The sequence below is a fragment of the Cryptomeria japonica genome, chromosome 6 (genome assembly GCF_030272615.1).
Source record: "Cryptomeria japonica chromosome 6, Sugi_1.0, whole genome shotgun sequence".
NCBI classification, from domain to species: domain Eukaryota; kingdom Viridiplantae; phylum Streptophyta; class Pinopsida; order Cupressales; family Cupressaceae; genus Cryptomeria; species Cryptomeria japonica.
Genome location: NC_081410.1, coordinates 61,970,399 through 61,987,387, shown reverse-complemented (window position 1 = coordinate 61,987,387; position 16,989 = coordinate 61,970,399).

Sequence of the window (16,989 nt, the reverse complement as noted above, 5' to 3'; positions counted from 1 at the left end):
ATTCTCCATCATTCATTTTCCACGGCTTTCATGGCAGTTGATAACCCATCATGCATTTTCACCATTCACAAACTTTGCACATTCCCGAGGTAGATAGGAACAATCTCCTTGATGCAAGATCCTTCATGTGCACAAGGCTGACATGGAAACATGATCTGTTCTTCATTATAATGCTAACTCATCACATAAAGTCACCGATTGAGTCACACAGGCTTGAAGCACTTCAACCAAAAACCCTGAAGTTAAGACTACCAATTGATAGTCATACAAAGCTTCCATGTACCAGTTCCCATAACCACATGTCGGTTCACCTTGAACAAAAACACCGCTTCATTTTGGCACATATACCAGTTCTTGGTATCATACTGGTTCTCTCTTCTTCAGCATATTGACATCAATGACAAAATACAATATCATCATGTCTTCATATCAGTTCACATAATGCCAACAATCTCCCCCTTTGGCATTGATGGCAATATACAAAGATATCTCTTCGCTTCACATCTTCTCCCCTAATTTCTATAGATATCTTCTCTGCTTCACTTCTTCTCCCCCTTTGACAACAATGCCAAAGTGGAGGCACAAGCTTCCCTGTTCCATTATGCTGCTCCCCCTGAGGAGTAGCATCATTCAACACATCAATCTTGAAAAACAATTTGACTATGCAATACCTGATTGATGTGGAGCATATACCTTTAGTTCACCTCCTAAAGGGGAAACACTCCTAATTCACCTCTTAAGTACATAAATGTAGCCTTTGGGAGAGGTTTGGTGAATATGTCTGCTAACTGCTCCTTACTGGAAACATGTTGCAGTACAATCTCTTTGTTCTGAACCTTTTCCCTCAAGAAATGATACTTAAGCTCAAAGTGCTTGGTTCTAGAATGTAAAACAAGATTCTTGGAGATGTTAATTGCACTAGTATTGTCACAAAATCTACTTACCAGTTCAGATACAAGAACTTTGAAGCCATTTAATACATGCTTCATCCAAATTGTCTGAGTGCAGTTCATGAAAGCTGCAACATACTCTACTTCTGTTGTAGACTGAGAGATACAACTCCGCTTCTTACTCATCCATGAGACCAGTCTACCATTGAGAAAGAAAGCACCACCAGTTGTTCTCTTCCGGTCATCCACATTACCTACCTAGTCAGCATCTGTGAATACTTTCAAGTTGAAATCCTTGCTATATGGATACCACAATCCATAATCAATAGTTCCCTTCAGATACCTAAGAATCCACTTGACTACAACCAAGTGGGATTCTCTTGGACTTTTCTGGAACCTTGCAGTAATTCCAACTGCATGTGCAATATCTAATTTTCTATGCACTACATAATGTAACTTACCAATCATTGATCGGTATTCCTTCTCATTAACCAATGCCGAGTCATCCTCTTTGGATAGTTTCAACCGGTCACCATCGGTGTACCAACCGGTTTTCTATCTTCCATGCCAAAGGTCTTCAAAACCTCTTTGACATACTTGGACTGAGTAATAAAGATTCCATCTTTCATCTACTGAATCTGTAGTCCAATGAAGAACTTAATCTCCCCTATGAGTGACATCTCAAACTCTTTCCTCATCTCATCTACAAACTCATGACTCAACTTGTCATCTCCACCAAAGATAATGTCATCAACAAATACCTCATAGATCAAGATCTGATCTCCTTCAGATTTCAAGTAGATATTGCTATCTTCGCTTGTTCTCTCAAATCCAATCTTCACAAGATGGGAGTGCAGGCGTTCATACCATGGTCTAGGTTCCTGTTTTAGACCATATAAGGCTTTATGTAGCCTACACACCATGTCACTATCTTCTGATAGGGAAAACCCATCTGGTTTCTCTATATACACCTCCTCTTCAAGTACACCATTTAGGAATGCAGATTTTACATCCATTTGATATACTTTGAATCCTTTAAAAGATGCATGTGCAAGAAGCATACGAACTCCTTCCAATTTGGCTACAAGAGAAAAGGTTTCTCCATAGTCTTCTCCTTCTTCTTGGGCATATCCTTTACACACCAACCTGGCTTTGTTTCTAATCACTATTCCATCCTCATTCAGCTTATTTTTGAAAACCCATTTGGTACCTATGACATTTTTATGCTCCAGTCTAGGTACCAAAGACCATGTACCATTTCTCTCTATTTGGTCAAGTTCCTCTTCCATTGCCTTGATCCAGTCTTCATCTTTATGTGCCTCTTTGAATGATTTAGGCTCAAATTTAGAGATCATACATGAGTTTTCTCTGACCTTTCTTCTTGTAAGGATTCTTGCATCCTTATCTCTTATGATCTACTTAGGATCATGATTCAACTTGACATACCAAGGAATGGTCTTAATAGATTCCTCTTGCTTTTCTTCTTCATCCTCATCTCCATCAGTATCAACATATACATCTACCAGTGTATGAACACTATTACTGGTACTTGGTTGATTAGCAACTAGTTCCCAGAAGGTTACGACAGGTTCATTTACCACTTGCTTACTATTGGTTTCCTCAGTTTTCTCAGAGTTTTCATCAACACTAACATTGATGCTTTCCATAATTCTTTGAGTCCTATTATTGAAACACTTGAGAGCTTTTCTCTTGGGATACCCTAGGAATATTCCCTCATCACATTTCACATCAAATTTGCTCTGGTGTTCGCTCCTCTTGATGTAACATTTGCTACCAAACACTCTAAAATAGCTAACCACAGGTGTCTTACCAGTCCAATATTCATAAGGAGTTTTATCCTTACCTTTCTTGATGAGTACCCAGTTCATTGTGTAGATTGCAGTGCTCACCGCTTCTCTCCGAAAGGTGTGAGCAACCTTTCCTTGAATCAACATTGTTCTTGCTGTTTCAACCTTAGTCCGGTTATTCCTCTCTGCTTGTCCATTCTGTTGTGGATTCAGGGGGGCAAACAGTTGCCATGTTCTTCACAGTACTTGTTGAATTCACCAGAAGTGAATTCCCCTCCTTGATTAGTTCTAAGACACTTGATCCTTTTACCACTTTCCTTCTCCACTAATGCTCTGAAAGCTTTGAATTTTCCAAAAGCTTCAGACTTATCCTTCAAGAATGTGACCCACATCATTCTTGAGTAGTCATCAGTGAGAATCATGAAATACCTATCACCCTGCACACTCCTAGTTTTCATAGGACCACACAAATCAGTATGCACAAGATCAAGTAAATTGTCAGTAGTGAAAGGTTTACCTTTAAAGGTTGAGGAAGACATTTTCCCTAGTTGACACTCTTTGCACAAGGTATTTTTTGGTTTGCTTAGCACTGGCAGCCTCTAACTGCCTTGATCTTACTGGCCTTCACAATGTTATCAAATTTTACATGGTAGAATCTCCTATGCCATATCCAGCTGTCATTGAACTTGGCCATAAGACATGTACTAATATTTGCATTTAGCTGAAACTGGTTACCTTTGGTCTGCATGCAGGTGGCTACCAATTCACCATTCTTTCCTTTGATTTTGCACACTCCATTCTTGAATTCCAGAGTGAGACCACTATTATTTAGCTGGGAAACACTCAGAAGGTTGTGTTTGAGACCATCAACCCAATATACATTGTTAGCACTACTCTTTCCATTTAGAGAGATGGACCCTCTTCCTTTGACCATACATGGTGCATCATTACCAAAGTACACCACACCACCATCATACTCTTCCAAGGATAGAAACTTGCTCCGGTCACTGGTCATATGGTGAGAACAACCACTGTCAATAATCCACTCATTGGAATTATCAAGGTGGGAGACAAGAGCCTTCTTGTCTGACACATATTCCTTTACAACAACAAACACAATATCATCATTTTATTCATCTTATGATTCCTCATCTATGACACCTTCATCAGCTACCACAAAACAGTTTCTCCGGTTTCCTCCTTTGAATTTCTTGAACCTTTCTGGTTTGTTCTTGTTGTCACCATTAGGACAGTTTATAGCAATATGTCCTATCTGGTTACAAGAAAACATTTCAAAGGGAGCTTACCTCTGTATTTACCCATTCCTTTAGGAAGTTTCCTGGCAAGAAGAGATTCAAATTCCATCAGAATCTCCTCATCATCCATTTCTTTGCTCTGTCTTGGTTCACCACTAGTGCTTGCTTCTTTTCCTTTTCTAGATGGTACAATAGAATCTTTAAAAGCTGATTCAGTCTTTTGAACACTGCCATCAAAACTATTTAGCTCATAGGTTGTCAAGTTTGTAATGATGGAGTCTAGGGATACCTTAGTCTTGTCTATTGATCTCAACTCCTGAATAGTAGCAACCCTTATTGCATAGACTGGTAATAAGGATCTCAAAACATTGCTTACCATAGTGGAATCTTCCATTTTACCACCTACACCCTTGATATCTCTGATAATAGTTTTGATTCTTATTCCATATTGTTGAATGGTCTGACCTTCAACCATTTGCATGTCTTCAAACTTCCCACTAAGGCTTTCTTCCTTAGCTTGTTTTACATGCTCATCACTGCCATAGATATTTTCAAGAGTATCCCATATTTCTTTGGTATTTACTTTATCTTGGACATCAATAAACTCAATGTCAGATAAACTACTAATTAGGGCTTCCATGACTTGCCCATTCTCTTGCATCTCTCTCTTTTGGTCATTGGTGAGAGTACTAGTAGGGGCAACATAAGCATTCTCAACATAGCTCTAGTGTTGAGCACCCATGCTTCTGATGTATATCTTCATTCTGTCTTTCCATATATTGAAATTATCTTTGTTGAACTTTGAACCTTCCCTCTTCATCATTAGACTAGGATCTTTTCCTCAAGCGGTTAAGCTTATAACACAGAGGACCTGGAGGATTCTCTGATACCAATTGATAACTTAATGATGAATGGATAGTACCAAACTGGTACTGGGAGGGGGGGGTGATTCAGTATAGACAAAAACACAATCCTAAACTGATTTGTCAGCAGACATAGTGCTTTTGCAGACAAACAGTAACACCAGTCTTAAACAGAGTACAACCGACAAAACCTCGAATAACTAAGACAAGCATAAATTGGTTGACACTTATCTTTTCATACAATCTAATACTTTATTTCCATTTCACCCTAGTGCATGAATAGGTAATCTAACATCAAAGATATATAAACAGCTAGATCAACATGATTTACCTTCAGACACAAATCACTTAAATCATCACATGAATAACGTCACACATGACACATAGATTTTTTTCACTGGGAAAAACTACGGTGGGGATGAATACCCACAAGCTATTTTTGAACTCTTTAGAAGTCCACTCTATTAGGAGCCTTGTCTGGTTAGATACTAATACAATAGGTTCTGTTAGAAACCGATCCTGTTGGGGATCACCCAGTTAAGGGATGGCTAGAATACCTTGTTAAGGGTTAAACCCTGTTAAAGGTTACCTTGTTAGAGGATTTCAAGAACTCAATGGTTTTGAGTCACCCTGTTAAAGGATTTATAGTAAGTTGGTTAAAGCTGCCCTATTAAGGGATTTCCCAACTATTGAAGTAGTTAGAGAACAATAGGAATTACAATGATCTGGTAATAGCACTCAATGCCAATGCAGATCTGCTTAAGCTCCTCTTCACCTTCTACACATACACTCTACAGGGATCACTTCTCTCCTTTGGTCTAGAAAGAATCACGTATCTCTTCACTTGGATACACACACAAAACTTTTGCCAACAAACTCTGAAAGAAACATAACATCGACCTTATAGGAAACAGATAGGTTGGTAGCATAAACCCTAAACCCTAACCTTGTTAGGTTAAGAAATTCAAATGGTTCAATCCTGACCATTGAGCACATTGCATTAAATGCAATAGTCTTGAATCGATCTCAAGATGTTCTCCATTGTTCATTTTCCATCGCTTTCATGGTGGTTGATAACCCATCACATGTTTTCACTGTTTATAGACTTTGCACATTTCTAAGGTAGATAGGAACAATCTCCTTCATGCAAGATCCTTCACCTGCACAAGGCTGACGTGGCAACATGATCTGTTCTTTGTTATAATGCTAACTCATCACAAAAAGTCACCGATTGTGTCACACAGGCTTGAAGCACTTCAACTAGAAACCCTGAAGTTAAGAATACCAACCGGTAGTCATACAAAGCTTCCATGTACCAGTTCTCATAACCACATGCCAGTTCACCTTGAACAAACACACCACTTCACTTTGGCAGATATACTGGTTCACAATATTATACCGGTTCTCACATATACCAGTTCTTGGAATCATACCGGTTCTCTCTTCTTTAGCATACTGTCATCAATAACATATTGACATCAATGACAACATACAATGTCATCGTGTCCTCATACTGGTTCACATAATGTGAATAATTTCTACTTCAATAGCAGATGGATCTTTATTTGGTTGTTCAACTTTTATTTTCTCACATCTCTCCTTAAATTGATCTGTATGCTTTCTGCAAACAAATTACAAAAAGGCTGCCAACTTTAGAAAATTGTCATCAGCACAAAACTCATCACAGACTTGTTTTGTACCAGGATCCAATTCTCTCCCAGCAAATTCCTCAACAGTTAAATCCATTTTAGCACCTACTAGTTCCTTTACCACTCCCTCCTGCAATTCTCCATAAGTAAAAGAAATTTGACCCAAGCTTCCTAATTGCATAGTTGCTCAGCCATAGCCTTCTCATCACCAATAGGTAATGGGGATTGGGAAGGGGAATACATAGCTTCACTTGGTTGTGCCTCTTCCTCCAATCTCTGCCTCTTTGGGGAGGTCTAGGAATCAGGAGCATCCTCCATTGTCCTTTTTCCCTTTGATGTAGAAGGCTCATCTTTCCTAGGCATTACCACATTATAGCCCGATTTATTATACATTACATATTCACCAAGAGGAAAGATCTTGGAAAAGATAGGTTTAGTCAAGATGAGTTTGGCCTTTTTAGGATCTGCCTTTATTACTGCATCTTTTTTCTCATTAAGGGTTTGCATGGTGTCCTAAAAATATTCTATTAATAACTTTACCTTTTCCCCAAATGGATGAAAGCTCTTGAGTGGATCATAGCTTTTATCAAAATACTGGACATAGTCAAGAGTTTTCTTATATACCAACCATTTTTCTTTCCTCACCTCTTTCTCTGCTAGATTAAACTCATTTCTTATTAAATCCTTAGTGGTGTAGGAGCACCTAAGGGTGAGAAAATACCCTTTTCAATTTTGGCAATTTTGGCATAAGGACTGGTTCTAGTCCATTAGGTTGTCTGTTTGGAGCTTGGAGTGCATTTTTTCTTCTTTTTAAAAATTTAAGTTTTAGCAAGACTTACCCCAATGACATCGCTAGCATGTGGAGTGCAACCATTGGGTATTTAAACAACCAATTTCACCCTACCCTGATGCCCAATGAGTATGCATAAGACTGAAGTTGAACCATCAGATATTGGTGGGAGTGTTTTCTACCTATCTCGATAACCCAATGAAGTCATCGGCGGTTGGAGAAAGTTGAAGAGGAGCCATCGGATATTGGCGGGAGTGTTTTCCACCTACCTCGATAACTCGATGAGGTTGCCAGTGGATTGGAGAGAGTGGAGTGAGTTTGGAGAAGCCATCGGGTATCGACAAGACTAGTTTCTATGCCGCCTGATAACTTGATGGGAAGGCATAATGTTTGGAGTGTATCATCAGCTATCAGCATAACATGTTAGGAGCTACACCGATAACCTGATAAGGAAGCATTTTGTTGGGAGTGCACCATCGGCCATCAACAAGAGATGTTTGCTGCTATGCTGATAACCCGATGAGGAAGTGCACAACTTGTAAATGACCATCAGACATCAGAGTGAGTGTTTCGATGCTAACCTGATGACCCGATGATGAAAGGAAAGATAGTTATAGTTAGAAACTGATTGTGTCGAGTTCATCTCATCTGTTAGGAAGGATTCATGACATGCCAAGGAAGCTATAAAAGACCCAATGGGCATTTTATAAATGGGTTAGAAGAAGGTTGGATGGATTCGATTCCAAGAAGAACAAGAACATATTTTGAATAGAAATTTGAAGATCATTTTCTGGTTTTTTTTCTCAGAGTTCAATTTTTGTTTGCAAACTATAAATAATGGCTTAAACCTTTAAATGCCAGTGTAGATAGAGTAGATGTTACTCTTCTATGTTTTGTGAGTTCCAATTTTGAAGTTGTGCCAAGCTCGACTCTGTAGATAAAGTTTTCTTTCTATTTCTTGTTTTTTCTTGGTGACAAGCAGTTATAGACATGGCTCTGACTTGATTCTCCATCATGGGATCTAGATGACCATTGGAGGTTGTCAAGAAGAGCCATCGATGTATAATAAAGTTCTATTTGTAGCAGACTAGGGAATGGCGTCAGCCATTTCAATAGACTGGCCCTAGACGAGCTTGATGATAGCCCGACTAGGTATCAATGACTAAGAGGAATCACTTGTAGGGTAGACCAAAGTCTAGGATATTAGCCTCAGACCAAGGGAAGATGTGATCAATAGGAGAAAATATCCAAGCTTGAGAGGAAAATGACTTAGGAGAAGTCAAAGGTATAGCTAATGGTAGAGCAAACCCTACAAGGTGTCTGGTTATATTCAGTGAATTAGTGTGTTGGTGGATTTATGAATGTGAATTCACATAGAGCAGAGGAACAACCCTCAGTAGTGAGAACCTAGAGTGGAATAGGGGAATAGAGAGCAACATTGCCGAGCTAGGCTAGGAAAAAGGCCTTGGAGTGTGTCAAGCTTACTCAAGCAATCTAGGGTCCTCCCTATCAGATTGGTATGAGAGCAAGTTAAAGACTTGGGGTGAAGAGTGCAAGACTAATCTAGTATTAGAAGAACGAGTAAAGATGGTGACCAATGTAGAATTGGCTAAGAAGGTCGAAGACCAAGAAGATGAAAACTGATTTCTCAAGGAAAGGTTGGAGCACTTGGAGCAGTTGGCACAAAAACTAGGTGTAATGAAAGTTAAGATAGCAGAAGTGAGTGGGAAGATAGATTAGAAGGGTAAAATGGTGGCAATAGAGGATGAAGTACCTGCACCAGAGTTTGTTGTTAATCAAGAACCATCCTTGAAGGCTTTGAAGGCAATGAGTGGAAAATCTTTGGAAGGAGTACCACTATTTAGCGGCAAGATGGAAGCACAGTTGGTAATGGAATGGATAGAGGGAATGGAAAATCATTTTGAGTGTGAAGGTGTGACTGAGGCCCAAAAGGTTAAAGTGGCTAAGTCAAGAATGAGAGGTGTTGCCGTTACTTGGTGCAAGTTTATACAAAATGAGAGAGAGAGAGAGAGAGAGAGAGAGAGAGAGAGAGAGAGAGAGAGAGAGAGAGAGAGAGAGAGAGAGAGAGAGAGAGAGAGAGAGAAGGTAAGATCCCCATCTCTACATGGAAATGGATGGTAAACAAAATCAAAGAGACTTATCTTCCTGAGGATTATGACATGCAGTTGCATAGGAAAAGACAAAACCTAAGGCAAAAGGAGTTAAAAGTAAGTGCCTACACTAAAGAGTTCCAGAAGTTGTTTCTATGGTCAAAAGTGATGGAGGATGAAAGCATCAGAGTAGCAAGATATCTTAACGGTCTGAGATGGAACATACAAGAGGAAATAAGTATGTTGAGTCTAACTACCTTTCACAAATGTTATTAGTTGGCCCTGAAAATAGAAGAAAATAATAAGAAGAAACATGAAGGTACCAGTAGAGGTAGAGGTAGAGGCTGAGATTAAAAAGGTTATAGAGGAAGCTACAATGGAAGAGGAAGTGAAATAAGATCACAAGGAGAGTCAAAATTGACTAAGCAGTCTAATGAATCAAGTGGAAGAGGAAACTATGGTAGAGGAGGAGGTCATAACAACAATAATAGAGGTAGATCTGGAAGTTTTGGCAGAGGTTCATACTTTGCAAACATGAAGTGTTACCATTGCAGTAATTTTGGTCATCTTGCCTATAGGTGTCTGGACAAGGCAACCTCATCACATTCAGAGAAAAGAATCAATTACGTGCAAGAGGATTCTCATAGTGTGAAGTCCCCTAAAGTAAATCTTGACTCAGAGAATGGTGAGAATCTAATGGTTAGAAGGGTACTAATTAGGGAGCTAGTTAAGGAAGAGCCTAAACAGATGACGTCTCTTTTTAGAGTAAAGTGCAAGATACTTGGTAAGGTTTGTAAAGTGATTTTTTGACTCAGGATCAACTAACAATATCATCTCCAAAGAAGCAGTAAGTAAACTTGGGTTGAGTATCATTCCACATAGTCATCCTTACAAGGTCACATGGTTGAATAAAGGACAACATGTGTTAGTAGATGAACAAGTATGGGTTGAATTTGCAATTGGGAAATATTCTGATAGAATTTTATGTGATGTTCTACCCATGGACGCCTGTCATTTATTGCTAGGCAAACCATGGCAATTTGAGAGAAAAGCTATCCATGATGGATAAAAGAACTCTTATGCATTCACAAAGGAAGAGGTGACATACAAGATTCAATATTTGGTAGAGGATGAAGGAACCAAGACTAGTGGTCCTAATGTGTTGTTGGCTAGAGGAAAATAATTTTTGGGAGATCTCAAGAAAGGAGATGGAGAACATTATGCTCTCTTAGTGAAACCAAGTCAAGTAGAGAAGACTAAAGAAGAAGTTTTACCTACAGAGGTTTAGTAGTTGTTAGGATAGTTTAAGGACATTGTGAGTGATGGAACACCTGCAAGACTACCTACTCCCAGAATAGTAAGTCACCAGATAGACTTTATACCCAGAGCATCACTACCTAATAAGGCTGCATATAAGATGACTCCTGGACAAAAAAAAGAAGTGGCAAGACAAGTACAAGAGATGCTTGACCAGGGTCTAATCAGAAAAAGTATAAGCCCATGTGTTGTGCCAGTGGTGTTAGCAACCAAGAAAGGAGGTAAATGGAGACTATGTACTGACTCTCGAGCAATAAACAAAATCACCATAAGATACAAATTTCCTATCCCTAGAATTGAGGATTTAAAGGATTGTCTTGGAGAAGAAAAGTATTTTACTAAGTTGGATTTAAAGAGTGGATATCACTAGATCTGGATTAAAGAAGGGGATGAATGGAAAACAACTTTTAAGACTATGGAGGGGTTATATGAGTGGTTAGTTATGTTGTTTGGGCTTACTAACGCCCCTAGTACCTTCATGAGGTTGATGAATGAGTTGTTGAAGGACTACATAGGTAGATTTATAGTGGTATACCTTGATGATATCCTCATATTTAGAAAAACAGAGGAAGAGCATCTTGAACACTTGCAGATTGTATTAAGGAAACTACATGAGGAACAATTGGCAATCAACCTTGAAAAATGTGAATTCATGAAACAAGAACTCATTTATCTGGGTTTTGTAGTATCCCAAGGCACTTTGGAAATGGATCTTAGCAAGGTGGAAGCAATATAGAGTTGTCCTACACTGAAAACTGCTACTGAGGTAAGAAGTTTCCATGGACTTGCCCAATTTTATAGGAAGTTCATTCGAGGTTTTAGTGAAATTTGTGCTCTTGTTCTTGATACAATTAAGGGTGGGTTGAAAACTAAGTTTAGGTGGACTAAAGAAGCTGACCAGGGGTTTGAGTTGCTCAAAAAGAGGATAGCTACCCAACCCATCCTAGTTTTACCAAGTTTTGATAAGTTGTTTACCCTAGAATGTGATGCTAGTCATATAGCAGTGGGAGTTGTTTTGAACCAAGAGGGAAGACCAGTAGCATTCTATAGTGAGAAATTGAATGATGCCAAGAAGAGATACTCATCCTATGAATTAGAATTTTATGCCTTAGTGCAAGCTCTTAGGAAGTGGAGGCATTATCTTTTTCCAAAAGAATTTGTAGTGTTTATAGATAACCAAGCCCTGAGTTTTATCAATTCTCAAGAAAAGTTGAGCAATAGACACATCAAATGGATAGAATAACTGCAGTCATACACTTTCACTATCAAGCACAAAAAGGGACAGCTGAACAAGGTAGCAGATGCCTTAAGTAGAAAATTTTTCACTATCCAAGAAGTGACTTTGCAGAGCATAGGTGTGGAGAGTTTCAAGGAGCTTTATAGGGAAGATGAAGACTTCTCTGAGGTATACAAGGTATGCAGTGAGTTTAATAATCATTTCAATAGCCAATATGCAAATTACAAATTGCAGAGTGGCCTTTTGTTTAAGGGATGTTAGTTATGTGTGCCAAGGGAATCTCTGAGGGAAAATCTAGTACAGGAAAAACATAATGGAAGTCTTAGTGGACATTTTGGTTTGAATAAAACACTTGAGCTGGTGTAAAGGTTTTATTATTGGCCAAAAATGTATAAAGATATTAGGAAGTATGTTGAGTAGTGTATTGTGTGTTAGAGAGCCAAGGGTACTAGTTTAAATGTTGGACTATACCAACCTTTACCAATTCCCAAAAGACCATGGGAGTGCATCAACATGGATTTTATTATGAGTTTGCCAAAAACCAAGACTGACCTGGATAGTATTTTTGTCATTATTGTCGAGTTAAGTAAAATCAATCATTTTGTTCCATGCAAGACAACACATGATGCTATTTACATTTCACATTTATTTTTCAAAGAGGTGATAAGAATTCATGGGCTGCCTCTCAGTATAGTTTCAGACAGGGATCTGAAGTTCATGGGACACTTTTGGAAAATATTGTTGACAAGACTAGGAACTAACCTTTCTTTTGGTTTTACTTATCATTCGTAGATAGATGGCCAAACTGAGGTCATTAACTGAGTATTGGGTAATCTTCTGAGGTGTCTGACAAATGAATATGGACAAATGTGGGATCAAGTGATACCACAGGCATAATTTGCCTATAATGACAGTGTCAATAGAACTACAGGTAAGACTCCTTTTGAGATTGTTTATGGACTCCACCCACATGATCTTTGTGAACTTTGAGATTTAGGGAACCTGGAAGGAAGAAGTAGACATGCAGAGGATTTCACTCAGTCTATGAAAGAGGTGCATGAACAAGTGCAAAAAACATTGATCGACGCTACGTAGAGGATTAAGGCTAAACTAGATGAGGGGAGAAAGAACATTCAATTTGTAGTTGGAGACATTGTTTTGGTACATTTGAACAAAGCAATATTGCATAAGGGAGTCCCTAGTAAGCTTCAAATGCAGAGAATAGGTCCTTGCAAATTTTTGGCTAAATATGGCTCAAATGCCTATAAGGTGGACTTACCCAAAAATTTAGCATTGTCCCCTGTGTTTAATGTCCAAGACTTGATTAAGTTTAAAGGTCCTGTAGTAGTGACAGATGGACCAAAAATAGAAGGGGAGACTACTCTCAGTGATACTCCAATCCCACCCATTTCTAAACCATAGCTGGAACAAATTTTAGATTCCAAGGTGAAGAAACAAATGAGGCATGGCATATACATGGAGAACTTAGTCAAGTGGCACAAATTACCTGAAGCTGAAGCCACTTGGGTTGCAAAATCCACTTTCAAAAAAATGGCCATTGATGTCGCCTTGCCACCCCTAGGGGGGAATTGACCTTTTTCTTGCGTGGGGAGTATAGTGCAGGAGCACCTGATGGTGAGAAAATACCCTTTTCAATTTTGGCAATTTTGGCATAAGGACTGGTTCTAGTGCAATAGGTTGGTTGCTTGGAGCTTTGAGTGCATTTTGTCTTCTTTTTGAAAATTCATGTTTCAGAAAGACTTACCCTGATGACACCGCCAGCATGTGGAGCACAACCATCAGATATCAGCGGGAGTGTTTTCTACCTACCTCGATAACCTAATGAAGTCACTAGTGGTTGGAGAAAGTCAAAGTGGAGCCATCAGATATTGGCGGGAGTGTTTTCCACCTACTTCGATAACTTGATGAGGTCGCTAGTGGATTGCAATGAGTGGAGTGAGTTTGGAGTGGAGCCATTGGGTATCAGAAAGACTAGTTTTTGTGCCTCTTGATAACCCGATGGGAAGGCATAATGTTTGGAGCACATCATTAGCTATCGACATAACATGTTAGGAGCTACACTGATAACCTGATAAGGAAGCATTCTGTTGGGAGTGCACCATCGTCCATTAGCAACAGATGTTTGTTGATACACAGATAACCTGATGGGGAAGTGTGCATCTTGTAAATGACCATTGGAGATTGGAGTGAGTGTTTTGATGCTAACCTGATGATGAAAGGAAAGACAGTTATAGTAAAAAACCGATTGTGTCGAGTTCATCTCGTCTATTAGGAATGATTTATAACATGCCAAGGAGACTATAAAAGACCCAATGGGCATTTTGTAAATGGGTTAGAAGAAGGTTGGATGGATTCGATTCCATGAAGAACAAGAACATCTTTTGAATAGCAATTTGAAGATTGTTTTTTGGTTTTTTTTCTCATAGTTCAATTTTTGTTTGCAAACTGTAAATAATGGCTTAAACCTTTAAATGTCAGTGTAGATAGAGTATATATTACTCTTCTATGTTTTGTGAGTTCCAATTTTGAATTCGTGCCAAGCTCTGACTTGATTCTCCATCGTGGGATCCACACGACCATTGGAGGTTGTCAAGAAGAGCCAACCATGTACAGTAGAGTTCTATTTGTAGCAGACCAAGGAATGGCATTGGCCATTTCAACATACTGGACCTAGGCGAGCTTGATGATAGCCTAACTAGGTATCAATGACCAAGAGGAATCACTTGTAGGGTAGACCAGAGTCTAGGCTATTATCCTCAGACCAAGGGAAGATGGGATCAATAGGAGAAAAGATCCAAGCTTGAGAAGAAAATGACTTAAGAGAAGTCAAAGGTATAGATAATGGTAGAGAAAACCCTACAAGGTGTCTGGTTAGATTCAGTGGATTAGTGTGTTAGTGGATTTATGAAAGTGAATTCACACAAAGTAGAGGAACAACCCTCAGTAGTGAGGACCTAGAGTGGAATAGGGGAATAGGGAGGAGAATTCTTGGGTTAGGTTAGGAAAAAGGCCTTGGAGTGAGTCAAGTTGACTCACGAAATCTAGGGTCCTCCCTATCACTCAGGGAAGTGGAATTGATGAATTTAAGCACCACACTTGACCTTCTTTTTGAACATACCATTGAAAAATCTTCTGGGTCAACAAATATTGCAACTATTGTTGCCAATCTGTAGGGCTTGAAGAACTTGTAAAAATGCAGCCAACCCCCTTTAGTAATCACAAATTGGTGTGAAATGGTAATGGTTGGAAAAATTGTTCCTCTTCCCTTATTTGTCAATTCTACTTCCTACAGACCCCCAATATGCCTTATGATCTTAGCAATACCTATTTTCAAGAGGACCTAATAAGGGAGCAAATATGGAGTTCCCCTAAAGCCATACACTCTAAAAACAATAGAACCAGGATACAAAATTATATCACCCCAATTGTGCACAATTTTGATATCCTCTACAAATTCCTTGGGTCTGATTAATTCAAGAAGAACCTTTGGGATCCTTGAGTTCTCTTGACACAATAGAATTCTTAACCTTGATGCAAAACATCTGTCAAACTTTAATTAGTTGGCATCTTCTCTATCCCAGGATAGATCTGCACTACATAACTACACTGGCATGTCTTCACCATGTTTGACTCTCAGTAAGTCCATACCCTTTACAAAATAGTCCACACCCTTGAACAAGAACATATGCATTAACAAAGAATACTAGCCAAAAGGTCTATCCACCTTGGCATTATTAATCCTAGTCAAACCCTCATGGATCACATTTGCTAGATAAGGTGCAAAGTCATAAGCTACTACTATAGATGGATTGAGAATTTGTGCCATCATGATCATATAATGAGTTGGCAAAGGATTTTCTACATCCTCTCTAAAAATTTGACATAGAGAACAATATATTCCTTTAGCCCTCAAAGTGCAAAAATTCATAGGGAAAGGTTCAACTATACTGGGGCCTACAAGTGTTAGCCCTCCTATTTTTGCAAAGAATTCCCTCATTGGTTCACCTTTGAGATGGTCTTTTTGAGTATCATAGAGCTTTCTTAACATTTGAAAATCAATCGCCTCTAGATAATTTGAAGACTCATTTAGCTAGAAAATGTTTCTAATCTCATCAACTGTAACTTCAATCAAAGGGATTCCACTTACATTCCTTACAATTCTGGTAACAGAGTCATAATTCTTTGCAATTGGGTTCAACAAATCAACATCCATAAAAACTCCAAGGACCACCAATTTCCTGACATCTAATTGCCATATGTTGTTTGCAGGAGTAGATGGATTTCGATGACTAAACTCCACCCTGAACAAACTTAAAACAGACATGCCTATCTGGGGATCTCTTAACCAATATCCTTTTTCAACCAAACCATCACCAATTTTTAAGTGAGGAGATTTGGGTACAAGTTCTTTCTATTTGGCAAAACTATTCGTAGACTGAACCAACTATTCTAAAAAATCATCATAGATGGCCCTTTCTTGATAATCTATTTTCCCTTTGAATTCCTGTTGTCGTACCATTTTGATAATTTGGGGTTTATCTTATTTTAACTTTTCAATTCAACCAACCCTTTAAATTTTCCAAAAATAGACAATGCTAACACACAAGAGAAGAAATTGCCAATATAACAGTCACACAACAACTTACTTGTCACTAGAAAACTCACAGGAGCTACATAGTTTATTTCTGCAAACCCTTCGAAAGCCTTTTACAATAAAAATCTCAGAACTAAATATTTTATGAAGCAACATCAATGGAAAATTAACATTAATTCTCATTAACCAATCCACACGCTCTACAATTAATTCATTTGAAATTCAAAATTTCCGCTCAAACAGACATAAGGGACTTTAGTGCACTTTTTCCCTCAATCGTTGATCCACAAAGAGTAAAGAACTTGCAACTCTCATTCATAGTTCAGCAACAACTGTTACATCACTCAAATCTAACATGCCCTGTAATCTCTTAAGTCTTGCAAAGAGGGCCCACTAAATTATATCTGTCTACCTTTAGTCACTGAGTTGCGATGGGTAAAATACTTGCATCTG